This window comes from Balaenoptera ricei, chromosome 1 (assembly GCF_028023285.1).
Source record: "Balaenoptera ricei isolate mBalRic1 chromosome 1, mBalRic1.hap2, whole genome shotgun sequence".
NCBI lineage: Eukaryota > Metazoa > Chordata > Mammalia > Artiodactyla > Balaenopteridae > Balaenoptera > Balaenoptera ricei.
This window is the reverse complement of record NC_082639.1, coordinates 147,269,490-147,285,592: the sequence shown is the minus strand read 5'-3', so window position 1 is coordinate 147,285,592 and position 16,103 is coordinate 147,269,490. Positions and strand designations below refer to the sequence as shown.

At 37.9% G+C, this 16,103-nt stretch overlaps 1 protein-coding gene across 1 annotated transcript in view; it reads left to right on the top strand.

Annotated features, from left to right (window-relative positions):
* Positions 1–16,103, top strand: part of NIBAN1 (niban apoptosis regulator 1) — a 160,976-nt gene that overhangs the window by 113,263 nt on the left and 31,610 nt on the right. The gene's annotated exons all lie outside the window — the stretch shown is intronic.

The following is a 16,103-nucleotide window of genomic DNA, read 5'->3' as shown; positions in this document are numbered from 1 at the left end:
TTTTACACATAGAAGGCTTGTGGCTCTTCCTCATCAAGCAAGTCTGTTGGCGCCATTTTTCCAACAGCATTTGCTCACTTCATGTCTCTGTGTCACATTTAAGCAAGTCTTGCAATATTTCAAGCTTTTTAATTATTATTATTTTTATGGTGATCTGTGATCAGTGATCTTCGTTGTTACTATTGCAAAAAGATTATGACTCACTGAAGGCTCATGATGGTTAGGATTTCTTAGCAATAAGATATTTTTTAATCAAGGTATATACATTGTTTTTTAGACATAATGTTACTGCACACTTAATAGACTACAGTATAGTGTAAACATAACTTTTATATGCACTGGGAAACCAAAAAATTCATGTGACTCCCTTTATTGGGATATTTGCTTTATTGTAGCGGTCTGGAACCGAACCGCAGTATCTCCAAGGTATGCCTGTAATGTGCGCTTTTCCTGCCAAGTAAGCTCAAGGCTGCAGTTAGGACACTGAGTGAAGGAGAGGAAGGAAAGCTACTAGCAGCTGTAGAGAAGCCACAAGTGCCAGTCTCTGTCCTCAGTCTTTTGCACGGTGCCAACACAACAGCATCTTGGTCACAGTTAGGAAGCCCCTAGGCCTCTTGGACTCCAGAGCTCACTGCCTTGTACTCTTTTGGAAGCCTTTATAACCACATAATTTTATATCTGCACTTAATATAAATTAAAACCCCTTTCTGCAGGTAGGTTTGAAGATTTCGTAGCTCAGATATCTGAAAACAGGAAATGCTGTTTGGCGAGGACAGGTCGTATGTGCTCTGTGTGGTTTGCCTCTTTGCTTTGCATCGTGCTCCGCCGTTTGCCCTGAACACCCGCCACCTGCCGCAAGTCAGCCTATCCTTGTCCACTTAGCTCCCTGTTCCAGGAAAACGTTCCCATCCCAAACCAGACAGACTCCTTTCCCTTCTTAACTCCCATGGCCCTTCGCTTTCTCTGATAGCATTTATTACACCCTTTACTGTCTTATGGATAATTAGCCATTCTTTGTACCACTTTTACCAAATTGAACATCTGCCCTGTGGTTGTTTGGGGTGCTGGGGATACAATGGTGAAGAGATGGTGGATTTATCATTATTTCCTACAGTAAACTTCATGCCTATGAACCAAATCTTTTTCCCTTCTATTCAGAGAATTCTTCACAGTGACTCATACATAGAACATGTTCAACCAGTGTTTGGTGAGTGAGTGAATATATGATAGGGATTAGGCCATAGGTGCAATGATTCTGGTTGAAATATGATTTTTCTCAGTTCTACATCAATCAGTTATCACTTTTTCCCTACTTTTAAATTTTTTAGAATACACTGTATTTATTGCTTTTCCCCCAAATGTCTTTTGTCAAATTTTTCCTAGTTTGCCAGAATTATTTTTCATTTAATAAATAAATAAATAAATAATTTAAGATCCCCCCTACTATATTTTAGGCACCATAATAAGCATTGGGGATAAAATGGGGATCAAAAATAAACCCACATCAATAAAATTGCTGTTTAAAAAATGGAAGTTGGGTCTGTTTTCTCCAGATAGCATGTAGGCACAATATTTTTTAATCTAAAATTATGAGGTCTAACTTATAATACAGGTAAAGGTGTTAGGAGCCTAAAATAGATTTAATATTTGATACCTATATTTAAATTGAGAAGTGAGTGAACATAACTCTGAATATTCTAGATTTGTGGACTTAGTGTTCATAATTAGAAAAATATGGGAATAAAACAGAAATAATCAGTACTCCCAATCCTTGCTACTGAAGAGTAACAAACTTTTTAAAGAATAAGTACTTCCAGTATAACCCAGTTTTCTTCTCTATTGTAATAAAATAAACATTTATTTAAATTTAGACATTTAATTGTGTCTTGCCCGATATACTTACCAATCAGCTAGAAACATGTGTCTAGATGAATACTTATACATTAACTTAATTAGAAACTGTGTGAATTTACATTGATCAGGTCTATATTTATTGAGCATATACTATGTGCCAAGGACTATTCTAGGAGCTCAGGGTACAGCAATGAGCAAAACAAAGATCCCTGTTCTTGTGCACTTATATTCTAGTTAGGGACCGATGGTGGAGACAGCAAAGAAACCATAAATATAGTAAATGAGCAAATTATGAAATATGATAAAAAGTAATAAGTGCTATGGAAAAATAGTAGAGGAGATTAAGGGGGTTTAAGGGTGCTGGAAGTGAAGGGGTGAGGGCAGGCTGCAGTATAAAATAAGGTTATATTAAATATAATAAGTTTATATTAAATAAGGTTATGTTAATATTAAATTAAATAAGGGGAACTACGCCCAGCCTAAAAACTTAAGAAATGTGGAGTTGTAGAGTGCTATCAGAGGAGATTCAAAAATGTAAGTACGGGGTTGAAAAATAAAAACTGTAAGGAATCTTAGAGATACTTGTATTACTCAGCTTGAAAGAAAAGGTCTGGGAAGACACAATATTGATTTTCCAATGGTGTTTCTAACTCCATTGAAGATGCTACTTGCAGAAATGTTCTCAATTGTAACATGAGAAATGTAGGTCACCCACAAGGGAGAACTGCCTGAGAACGAGAACTCTTGTGTTCTAAAATGTGATGTATGGAAAGACAGAGAGAATGTCCTCTGAATGACTTAAACTTGATTAATTTTGATTTGTAAACCCACACACGGAATGTACTACTTAATAAGTATTAGCTTTTACTATTATGAATAATGATCATAGGTCTGGAATTATTTATGTGGTATTTCAGTTATTAAATAAATAAATGCTCCCCTACTAGTAGAGAAATGAACTAGACATTAAAAGTCCATTCTAGTCCTATGATTCCATCATGTCTTCCTTAGTGGTAAAAATACCATTAAGAGCTGTGAATACTCAAGAGGTATTTGCTTATAACTAACACATCAAGGTAAGAGATGTGCGTGCATGTTCTCTCTCTCTCTCTCTCTCATGCATTCAGAAGCTCTGATACCTCCAACACAGGAATTGAGGTTTTCTTTTTATTTCCTCTTTCTCTGTTTTACCATAAGAGAATTAGCTCATCAGGCCAATTCTTCCAAATAGTTCCATGGAATGAGTTGATTACATCATGTAATTCAAGTCTATAGCAACTACTGAGATTGTCCACAATAGGAACAGGAGGCACCTAAATCCATCAAGCATTGTAGCTGTTTTTTTCTTTCTGGTGGAACATAAGAGAGGGGTGAACAATTTGCTGCTACAAATATAGCAGATTGCTGTAAGGCTGTATCCTGTTTGGAAATGATCTCATCTCATATGTCTGTTGGTGGTTAGCCACACTCAGCAGAACTATTCTGATACGGCATTGTTGTTAGAGGGCCCTCCAAGTTAAAGTCATAAGGATTCCTCAGTGCCCATGGGGCAGGGCTTATGAGTGAGATACAGTTGTCAAGGGTCTTAAACTCTAACCTTAATCCATATAAGGACTTGTTGCAAGTCATCTTATTTCTTATTTTCGTGCATTATTGTGCTCCTAGGATTCTTCTAGTAGATGAACTGTGCTATGTGTGTAATGATGAATTAGAGATAAAGTCAGGTCTCTTCATTCTTTATTGATTTAGAGTAGGAATACATCTGAATACATCTCCTTTGCAATCATGCTGCTGGAATACCGTTCAGGCGTGCAGTAGCGTGCCCTCTTTTATTGCCTCCTTCCTCTGCCCCCACTCAGATAAACAATAGAACTTAAACCATGAACATTCAGAGCTGTGCAGTCTAACGTGGTGGCCACTAGCCGCATGTGGCTACTGATCACTCGAAACGTGGATAGTCCGAAATGAAATGTGCTGAAAGTGTAACATACTCACCAGATTTCGAAAACTTAGTAAAAAAAAAAAAAAAGAAAGAATGTAAACTATCTCATTAATAATTTTTATATTGCTTACATATTTTGGATATATTGGTTTAAATAAAATATATTGTTAATCTTAACTTTCTTTTTACTTTCATGATGTGGCTGCTATAAAATTTAAAATCGCTTATGTGGCTTTCATTATATTTCTACCAAGCAGTGCTGGTCTAGAGTCTCTTTGACCTCCCACTTTCCCTTCTGTTACCCTGGGGGAAGCCTTTAGAGCCAGTATTGATTACTTCCCGCAGCCCAGGGAAAGATTTGTTTCTGGGTGTGTGTACACACGTGTGCATACATGTGAGTGCATATGTAGGGGTGGTGGAGCTGGATAAGGAGCAAAAGAAGGAAAAAGAAGGGAGTAGTTTCAACCAGCATCGGTCTGAGACGCCACCACTTAAAGTAAGGAAGGAGGAAGAGCCGAGCACAACTTAGTTCCCCATTAGGCAACTTTGTTCTTTGTTTTAATAGAGGGTGAATCACTGGGACATCAGACTCTTCTGAATTAAAATGTAGACACAAAATACAGAAGCAAACAAAGTTTTAAGAATTGTCATTGTCATCGCTTTCCTTAGTCAACAAAGATAATCAAGAACTGACCTGTATCCCACCTGATAGTTCTGATTTGGATAAAGGATATAATATGTTCTATTCTACAGCAGTTTATAAAAGAGAAGTTTCTCGCTGAGATAGAGTCTTTTCATGATCTTATAGTTTACACTTAAATAAACACCCAAACTAATATGATGGTGTTCCTGGAGAACTGGAAGATTTTGTAAATCAAGATGCTTTTGTTAAAAGTTAAGAGATATCAGGCAGATTCTACTTTTTCAAGAAAAAATAAGGATATTTTAGAGACCAAGCCTATATGACTTAAGTCAATGATTTAATGTTCTACATAAGACAAATCAGTTTTACTATAATCTTGTCATAGATCATGAAATGGCAAACAAGTATTTTCACCATTTTATTGGCGTAATTAATTAAATTAAAGCCCAGGTGGGGAGCCCAGTGATAACAACCACAAACTGAACTGGTATTTAGGTTAATGAAAGGGGAAAGGCGAGGGCCAAGAAATTTAGATCAGCGCTAGCCAATAGAATATGTAATGAAAGCCACATATGTAAGTTAATATTTTCTAATAGCCACGCTGATTACTTTCTGCTGCTCAGAGAAAGACATTATTTGCGAGAGAGAGAGAAAGTTTAGTGTGAAGTAAAGGATGAAGTGGTCCTGAAGCTGGAACTTTATATCCCCAAGTTGGAACACTGTCATGGAAAGCACTATCCAAATGTTGATAAACTAGCTGTACTTGCAGTTTATCATAGGATTACACTATTCCATAGCCAAAAACGGAGACCTGATAGCCTCTCATTTCAAGTGAGATGAATTAGGCCCAAAGTAGCAAAGTAACTCACCTCAAGTCCCACAGCCAAAGTGGCAGAAGTAGAAATAGCACCCAGTTTTTATTCCCTTTAGACGGTTGTCTGCACTATTCTAGGCTGCCTCTGAATTACTGAGTCATTCATTTCTTTGTTCATTGGTCTATTCAAAAGAACATTTGGTGCCAGGCACTGTGCTATGGCCTTAGGATACAGTGATGAATATGACCGTCCTCGTCCTCAAGGACATTATGTCACCCTGTGGCCCTGTTCAATTTTCATGGTAAGCTGAGGATAGGAATACTTCAAAGGATATTTGTCACAAACTCAAAGGGCTCCAAGATGTAAGGGTTTGCCCTCCATTTGTGAAGACAAACACTTGAAGGAGTCAGCAGAGACCTATTCTGAGTGAACCACACTAAACAATATGGTTAAGGAGAGGACAAAAAGCATGACCTCTTCAGTTGAAATCACACTGGAAACTGCTTGATGGCCTGAATGAGGAACCAGACTTGGGTCCCACCTGTCCTGAGGGAGAGAAAGGCTGTTCCACTCACATCAGTTAATTGACAGACACTTCATTATGGACCCTGAATGTTGGGATCATGGAACGTGCCACGATTTGGCAACTGCTGGTGCTCTGAGGATTTAAGAGACAAACTGCCACGGGACTGTTTTGACTCTGGAGGGGCAAATATTGCTCATGGTCATGAGAGGATTGGTAAAACAAAACAAAACAAATCAAAGTCATTAGGTCAGCACGAATCTTCCTTAGGATAATAATACATTTCATAAAGTTTGAGTCACAAATACAAAGTCCCCGTAACTCACTTCCCATTTCCTATGCATTCCCTTCCAGTCAATGTTCCTATGGGTGCATATTTTACATGGTTTAATCAGGATGTATGTGTAATTTTTATAATCTGGATTTTGCAATTAAAAATTTCCCCAAACTGCTTTTCCACAGTTTGTCTAAGTCATCATAATTGTTATTTTAGTGACTGCATGATATTCCATTCAGTAATCCTATCATGTTTTGCTTAAACTTGTTGTTAACCAACTTATTAAACAAGATGCTCCTTGGACTTTACTGAAAATCACTGTGAATGCTTAAGAGTTTTCATGATAAAACACATACTTACCCTATAAAGCACATTCAATGGATCATTTAGTGGCACAGTATATGCTGCTGTAGAGTCATAGGCCTTCAACCTCCCCAATAGCAAGATGCTTTCAAAGTGTCTTTTGGCTTAAAACAATTTTGCAAAATTGGTACATATAATAGGCTCAGCTAACCCAGAAATTAAAAAGAACTCTGTTGACAACACTGCCCCTTCTTGTAATAGGTCAGGAATGTGGACACTTTTTATTGGTACATGACTGCTGAAGTTCCTAGTTTTTATAAAGTGATCTGGTCCCTAAGAATCTGAGGACTAAACTATATACTGACCCCCCAAACCTAAGGAGGAGGCCGTGGATTAGCTAGGCTCACTTTCTTAATCAGGGCAGGATAATGGGTTCCAGGAGTCTGTGGCTGCCATCCCTACTTAGGAAGGGAATGGCGCATGGGTCAACTTAATTTTTTAGGTCTTTGGAAAACTGTTATAAATAATATAGGAAACTGAGATATTTTATCCTAGATAAAAGTAGTTACAACTTCTGTTGTAGTTAGAAGTTTTAAGTAAGTTTAGGTCCTTTTTGATATTGAGTCTGTATGTGAGTAGAAATTTTCTTTCTGCCGATTATTTTAACTTTCATTTGATGACCTGATAAAAGGAGTTATGTATTCATCTGACTTTGGGCAATGACTTAAACTTCTTTGATTTTCACTTCTTTCCATTTTCTACCTGGGAATGATTACATCTGGCTTACCTGTCTCATGAGATTGCTGTGAGAATCAAATGAGATGTAAACTGTAAAATCTTCTGACAAGTGCAAGGTGGATGCTATTATTAATCACTGGTGATGGTAAATGTTGATGATGAGTGAGAAATCCCCAGATACATCATCAGACAGCAGGACACTCTGTGGGTGTGTCAGGCTAGGATATGGTGAAGTGATGCCAGTTAGCACCAGTGATTTGTTCCCTAATGTAAACCTCTTCCTTTACTTGTAGAAGCATGCTTCCACAGACTAGGCAAGGTGTTCTGAACTCACAATATTAAGGTCATCCAGAGAATCAGCCAGGAAGAATTTCCCTAATATTTTTGTGTTCTGCAGTGACAAATTACACCAAGACCCATGTGTAAACAGTTATTTCCAGGAATAAGAGACAGTGTCATCAAAAGTGAAAGACAAGTCTGTGACTAGAGGAGCATCTTCCCTATGCATTTGAACACTCAAGCTTGCTTTAAATTGTGTCCAGGTTGTGTGGTTAGGTTTTTGCCTGCAGGGAGTAAGCCACACAACTCCCCACAATTTCAGTGGGAGGCACCTGACCCAGTTTCCATGGTCTGAGCTGAAAGATTACCCGAGTGTGTGCACTGCCACAACAGCCTATAAACATTACATAGGGAACTCTTTTAAAATTCACACTTTAAAGAGTAAATTAGATAGTCTTCATTTGTTTTGCTTAGGGTTTTTGGGTGTAATTACTTTTTCCTCCTGAGGCATTTCAGCATCATCTCCACAAATAGTTATTAGAGGATTGGGAAACAGTTCTGCACTCACTGTCTTAGAATATAAATCTCACCCATATAAAGCCATATATGTTTGTCCTGGGCAGATGGGAAATGACTGATTGTGTCATTGTTCTCTTGGCCTGACTCTGCCCAGGTATCTTAGATACATAGGGTGATAGACAAACTCTTTCAGGGCCATGGAAGACATATTCAATGAACCTAGCTTCGGGGCACAGAGTATCTTCACGGTATTTGGAAAGAATAAACTATTTCCTCTTTCCTTACCAGGAGTTCGATTACACTATCCTTACCTTTGGAAGAGATAAGAGCATAGGTCATTTTTATCTCTTTGAGACTTTGAAAAAAATTAAGATAAAGAAAGTGAGATAATATATGCTGAAGAAAAGAAGGCTGCCACAGAAGATATAGTCCACATATCCACTGAGTACCAAAAAAGGGAAAATGAGGTTTAACTAGGGTTGCATCTGAGGATTTATGTCCAGACAATGATGATTGCCTCTGAAGTGAGTGGGAGTTCCCTTCCACGGGTAGAGTTCTAGTTGCATGAGATGATGTCCTTATGAACCTGCCTAAAGTGGCTCCTTATCCACATATCTCTGATAAATCTTCATCATAGTACTATTTTTACACATCACTTTGAGTAAGTAGAAGGGTTCATTTGTGTTAAATAGGTGAACAGTTGACAGAGGGGACATTTCTTAACCTGATAATGAGGGAAAGCCCTCATTAAGACCCTAAGCATTCAAGAGCCACGGTCTTCTACTGTATCTCTTTCTTCTCTGTAATTTGTTTTCTCAAAATCTGGTCTGTAAACCACCTGCAACAGAATCACCTGAAGAGCTTGTTAGAAATGCACATTCTTGGGCCCTAGTTCAGACCTGCTGAATCAGATACTCTGGGGTGGGGCCCAACAGTCTGCTTCAGCAAGCCCTGCAGCGGATTCTGATGCTCGCCAAAGTCTGAGAAGCATTGGGATGAGGACATCCATTTCCTTCAGAAATTCTTTACAACGGTAGGGAAAAGACTCATTAAGAGAATGTGATTCATTTGCAATGCTTGAGTTTTGTTTGTAATCAAGAGATCTCAGTTTAGGAGGAAATTTACAAAGAGATTTAATCCAGCCCTCTCTCTAGTATTTGAATCCCTCCCTTCCTCCCTTCCTCCCTTCCTCTCTTTCTTTCCTCCCTCCTTCCCTCATTTCTTTTCCCTCTTTCTCTTTCTATCTTATGTGCCAGACACTAGACCAGGGATTGAGGATGCAGTGATGAATGCAAACAGCAGTCTCCTGTCTTCCTAGAGCTTACAGTCTAGGGAAAAGGCATATTTAAATGATTATACTAACAACTATGAAATTATAATTGTTCTAAGTGCTATGGTGAGGAGGTACACAATGTCATGACAGTGTATAATAGATTTAAGCAAGTCCGTACACCTTCTACAAGGTAACTCAGCCCTGATGGAGCACTTCCTCTTGGAGGGGAACTTTTGGCAACTTATTGGAGCCTATTTCACTCTAAGATAAATCTAAATGTTAGAAATTTTGAGTCATAATATTGAGTCAAAATCTGCCACACTCTACTTTGGACCATGCTATCCTGACTCTAGTATCTGGGATCTACAAGGAACAAATCCAGTCCTCTTTTACATTGCAGATCTTCACACAAATAAAGAATTCTTCCCTCTAGGTTTTTTCTTTCCAAGGCTGTGAGATTCCTCATTTACTTGGTCTTCTTCAGAATACTCCACCTTTTTTTCTTTATTTTTAAATTTTTTATAAAATATTCTGTTGCTCAGCATGAGCTGGAAGTATATAATGATAAGCTCAGAGTAGTGTATGTCAGAATCTATCTGTAACCGTCATTGTCTTTGGTATATTCCACATTCCTGTGGTCTAACCTCACCTGCTTTATGTACAACTGTATCACACCACTGACTTGTACTGAGCTCACAGTTAAGTGAAACCCTGGTTACCTATCTATCTCTATCTGTCTGTCTGTCTATATATTACCTTTTCCAAGTAATTGAAAATGTTTTCCTCTAAGATGTCAGTAACATCAGCCCTTTAACCAGCACCCATCATTTAGACTGTTTACCCACTTCATTATGTTTATTTGCGTTATCAACTAATCTAAATTTCTTCAGTGTGTCAGTCAAAATTATGCAAAACTCTAATATTTGTCTTGCTAAAATCTAGATACAGGATGTCTCCAAAGTCAATGGTAGGTATTCTACCAATGTAATTTATTTAAAGGAAATGGGGTTAGTTTGTCTTCACTTGTTTTGGTAATCCCCACTTCATCTTCTGTGTTAACAAACAGCCTTTTAATATTTATTGACAAGTCAAAAATTCATGAGATGTACCACTTTTAGCTAGATGAGGCATACAGTTTTTCTGCGTAGTCAAAACATTCTATCAAAACAATAGAAACACCTTTTTTCCATTTATTTAAGAAGTCTTTTATATCCTCAGAGTGAGTTCTCATATCTTTGTATTTTCACCTAGAGTAACACCATTATAATTTATTCTGGGGTGCCTGGATCTTTAGGAGGTGTACATTCTTTCTTGGCTTATTCCTCTTCTCTTCCTGGTAGGTCTGTGCTCACTAACACAGACATGATTTGGCCAGTAGATGAATATTTTCGTCTGGCAGTTCACAGAGTACTATTCAGGGACTTCTAAGTAAACCTGGGGCTAGTTCTCATAAGAGTTATTATTTACAATTTGGTAATAAATATTTGCTTAAGTTGGTCATGAATAAATAAGTTTTTTAATAAAAATAAAAACTTTTATTACCATTTCATTAGAACAGACATCATTCATTTTTAATTCCAATGAGAGGGTTTTCTTTTGTTTTGCTTTTAATAATGCATATCACATTCTATCTTGCCCTCAATCTGCTCACTAATTAAATGAGTGGTTTGAACTAAATGATCCCTGTGATATAGTCAAATTCCAGAATTATATGATTCTAAACTTTGAGAAGGAAATAAAATTTAAAATAACTGTATAAAATGGATGGCTAGTGGGAAGCTGCTGCATAGCACAGGGAGATAAGCTCGATGCTTTGTGATGACCTAGAGGGGTGGGATAGGGAGGGTGGGAGGGAGGCTCAAGAGGGAGGGATATGGGGATATATGTATACCTATAGCTGATTCACTTTGTTGTACAGCAGAAACTAACACAACATTGTAAAGCAGTTATATTCCAATAAAGATATAAAAAAATAAAATAAAATAATTTTAAAGTTAAACCACAACACACACACACACACACACACACACACCACACATGCACACACACACCACACCTGTGCATGTAAAACTGATGAAATCTGAATAAGGTGGCTAGATTGAATCAGTGTCAATTTCCTGCTTGTGATGTTGTACTGTAGTTTTTGCAAGATATTTCCATTAGGGAAAACTGGGTGAGGATATATTGGATATCTCTGTATTATTTCTTATAAAAATGTGAATCTATGATTATCCCAAAATAAAAAGTTAAAAAAATAAAACCATATAGTGTTATAACAGGACATTGGAAGCAAATAGGTCTTGCTTGTCCATATACTAGCTTAAACGGATTAGTTAACCTTTCTGAAACTCAGTTTCTTTGTCAGCCTTAAAGTGGGAATATGAATTCCTACCTAATAGGATTATTGGAAGGATTATATGAGATAGTGTGTGTAAACATCTCTTATGGTTCATACTCCATGATAGTATTCAGTAAATGTTGGTTACTTTCCCCAGTGCTGCTTCTCTGCTCTGGAAGAGAAAATAGGACAAACAGCCTTGCTGCAGGTCTCCTAAAAAGAGACGACATATGACCTGAAGCTGAAGACAGTTTAGAAGCATACATTAGTGAGATGAACCCCATAGCAGTGTAGTGAGTAATGCTGTTACATAACTTTCACAAATCACCAGGCAGATCAGCTAACATGGCTTGGCACCGTTTACCAATAAAATAAAATAACAAGGCAGCTTCCAAACCCAGCCCGAGTCAGGGAGTCCCGACACAGCAGCCAGAGTCAAAATCCAGAATGACTTCATAGGCCTTGGAGCTTTGGCGTTTCAGTTGACTCAGACATGCAGTAAATCCGTATAAGTGGAAAAAAAACAAAAACGATTTCTCTCTGGCTGGCCCCCTGAATAATTTTCCCCAAGGGTCCTAGAGAAGCTTTCTTTCCCTTGCAAAAGTCCTTAATCATGTCTCCCAAATATGAGTTTTCCATGCAGCTGCACAGATGAGGACTAGGGAGGGACTAAGGAAAATAGACATGTCTTGGTCCCGAGGATGTGATTGTTGAGTGAATGGCCAAGATGTATCTCCCACATGTCTCCTAAAATGTTTAGAGTTTCCCAGGGCTCTTTCCTCACCTTTGATCTGATGAATGTTTTTGTCAGTGAGTTGGATAGAAACACAGAAGGTTAAGCCCACCAAATTTTCGAATGATACCGAGGTAAAAGGGAGTCTGGGGGCAGAATTACAATTTTTTAATGATTTTGGCAGGCTCTAGGGCACTGAACTGATCACGGTAAGTTGTAATTTAACAGGGGTAATGTTAAAGCCTGCACTTCAAAATCAAAAGCAGAAGTATAGGTTAGAAAAGGCTTAGATTGACAAGGGTTTTTTACGAAAAAGTTGTAGGGATTTTATTGGACTACAAGAAATGTATGAGCCAGCAGTATGCTATGGTTGATTTAAAAAGAGGTTAGGGACCAGAAGAAGGAAAGTAATCTTTCTACTTTACATAATTTGCACTAGTTAGACAATACTCTTTGTGTTGTATTCAGTCTAGGTCCAAATTTAAGAAAGATATTGACAGATTCAAATTGGTCACTAAGGGAAGGAAGGAAAAAGGAGGGCCAAGTTTTTAAAAATCCCCAAACTATATTGTTTAAAGAATGATTGCAGGAAAATAAGGGTACTCAGCTATCTTTTAGTTACCATATGGAAGAAGAGTAAACTTGTCTATTTTGCTCTGAAAGGCAGAAGCAGGATTAATGAGAGTTCATGGAAACAGATTTTGGCTCAACAGAAGGAAAAGTTTTCAAATAATTACAACAGTTCAGTGACAAAAAAGACTATTTCATTAAATTGTGAGCCTCCTGTCACTGGAAATATTCAAGCTAAGGCTGGACGAGTGTCTCAGGGATTCTGAAGGCTCCCAGCACTGAAAAGAGCTTGGGGTGGGTGACCTTTGAGATCAGTTCTAACTCTCATAGTCTATGATTTAAGTAAGAATGAATGCCAAGGCTGCTTATGACATGCCAGAGCCACTTTTTCAACTCTTGGCTCTGATTCTGACCAGCTGTGTGACCTTCAGCTAAGAAATTAACCATTTCTTCTTCCAGTTTCCTCATCCGTAAATTGAAGGAGCTGGATTTAATGATGCCTAAGTTCTCCCCAGCACATCTGTCTCCTTGATCATCCTCATAACTACAGCATGTTGGAAAAGTAGAGTTTGAGCTGATGCCTGCCATTTTTCTAAGTCAGCTTGCAGGAGAGGGCCGAAAGACCAAAAACCATTGTTGATTCTGGGGGCCATGGAACTAACTCTCAAGTTCTTGTTGGCAGGAGCATGGGTGATTATGATCACAGAATTTATTCCCATGGGATCTGTGGCAGGAAGTAGATTAAATAACTGAAAATCTGGTTTCTTTCAAACACCTGTACATTCTGGCTGAGTTCAGCAATGCCTTTGCAAACAACTTAGAAGAAGTGAAGATCATATGAGCATTACAATGTAGTTCTGTCCTTTACAAAGCAAACCTTTGTCTTTATTTCCTTAATGATCTGGCAGTTTCTATTGGACTTTGTTTATAATCATGAGAACCAATATCCATAAAGCAACTTATTACATGACAGATAGTGTTCTAAAAGTTTTATATAAATTACTTTAATCCATTTATAATCTAAAAATCTAATGATGAAATCAGTGATTAGGTCCTTTTTACCATATGGAAGAAGAGTAGTTAAAATCCAGTGTAAGTCTGGCTTAATGGTAGAGTCCAGAATGGAGATTCATGCCCTTATTCTTTTAAACTTCATTACTGCTGTTCAATGACTATAATTTCCTTTATGGTCCATTTGATTGCTAATACTTTTCTTCTCCGCCTATATTAAGGTGCCTCATCCTGCGCCACTGCTGCATTCTAGCTCTTCCACTTCTTCCTTGACTTCTCTCTGGCTCCCACATCATTGCCTCCAAATCTCATTTCTTCAGTTATTTTCTCCTAAGGTCTTTGAAAAGCAACCATCAGGGGGAGTGTCATAGTTTTCTTTACATATATATGTATATAGATATAGATGGTATGGCCATGATTTCAGATACCTCCTCCGGTTACTGAGGTCAGCTAGGGAAGAAAGAAGTAAACTGATGCTTCTTGTAAGGACTTGAAGAACTTAAACCTCATTCCCAGGCTCATGGGTCTGGCAATACTCACTCCATCTAAGTACCACATTTTCTTCCATCTCTTTGTTTCCTTAGGCTGGAAATGAAAACAGCTGTTAAAAATAAGAGCACATGAGTCAGTTTTGAATCTCAATGTAGTAATTATAGTTTCCATCTCAATTGGTATAGTTCCTCCCAGTGTACTGAGCCCCATATCACAGCCCCCTTGTTGTCAATTTTATACCAAGACCTTAACTTGTGTTTTCCAAACCTCTAAGATTAAACACTAAATCAATTGCCTAACCAAATAAATAAATAAATAAATGACAAGGAAGAAAACACTTCAATTTGAAAACCTGATTCTTGGGACATGGCCTTTTTCTGATTTAGATTTTAACTAAATCTTTATGTTGATATTAGAAATGTCAGTTACTGTTCCACATTTTTGAAGGTGGTGCTTCTGGGCTTCATGGTATCCTCAATGTGAAGAATTTTGCTTGTACTCTTATAGAGGCTGTTCCTTGAGTTGTATTTTCTCTTTTCCAAGTTCCTGAGGCTTATGACCTAGTAAGCCAATCTCAAAAGAGTCATCTACAATCCATTAATTGATTGTCCCCTTTTAGAGCAGATTGATCCTCTTTTAGTTCTGCTCAGTCCCCAAATCAACCACTGAGTCCTTGACTGAGCAATCCCACTGGCTTAAAGCTCTGAAGGTCCCCCCGAGTGAATCAGCTGCCTTCAACTGATCTATCTAATATTGCCTTATTAATACAGATCATATGCTATTAGCGAGAGAACTTTGTGTTCTATTGGGGGAGAAGCAGGAGGCAGGAGACTTGACCCTTTCAGTCACTTCACTTTGCCTACTTTATTTCCACTTTCTAAGATTTGATTTCTTTATTGTTAGATTAAATTATTTCTAAAATTCACTTTCCTGCTAATATTTCTATAATTCGGTTATCACTGTATCCTCCATGAGCTAGTTTTATGTGATGAAAACTCTCTTGGTCAGTTTGGGCTGCTCTAACAAAAATACCATAGTCTTGGAAGTCCAAGATCAAGGCAGTGGCAGATCCAGTGTCTGGACAGAGACAGAGAGAGAGAAGAGAGAGAGAGCAAGAGAGCGAGCATTTTCTTATAAGGGATTTAAGTCCAACATGAGGGCTCTACCTTCATGACCTAATTACCTCCCAAAGCCTCCATCTCCAAATATCATCACATTGGGGATTAGGGTTTCAACATATGAATTTTAGGAGACACAAGCATTCAGTCCATTGCAGAAATGAAGATATTTGCATGCACGGTATGATTTGTGGAATTCTAGGAAGGCCATTTAGCACACTTAAAAATCCTGTATCATTAGGTATCCATTCCTTTGTGGTAGGATATTACCTCTCAGATATAACACCTTTAAAAATCCAATATGTTTGGAAAGGCAAATCAAAAAACTAGTATGTGAGGTAGTATAGTGTAGTGCTTAGAAGCAGGCTCTTGTGCCAAGCTATCTGGGTTCATACCCTTATTGGTATATGATCTTTGGCAATTAATTCACCTTTCTGTGCTTTCTGTGCTATTGTCTCCTCATCTACAAGCTGGAGATGATAATAATACTCACCTCAGAGGTTTTTGTGAGCTTTCAATGAAATATGTAACATGCTTAGAAGAACAGTATCTTGCTATATGTGTTAGCAATTATTATCCTTCATTTGTATAAATCAGCCTATTATATTGATGTCCTTTTGACAGAAAGTTGATATCAGGTCACAGAGAAATTGGAGTTTTATTTGGGAAACTGGG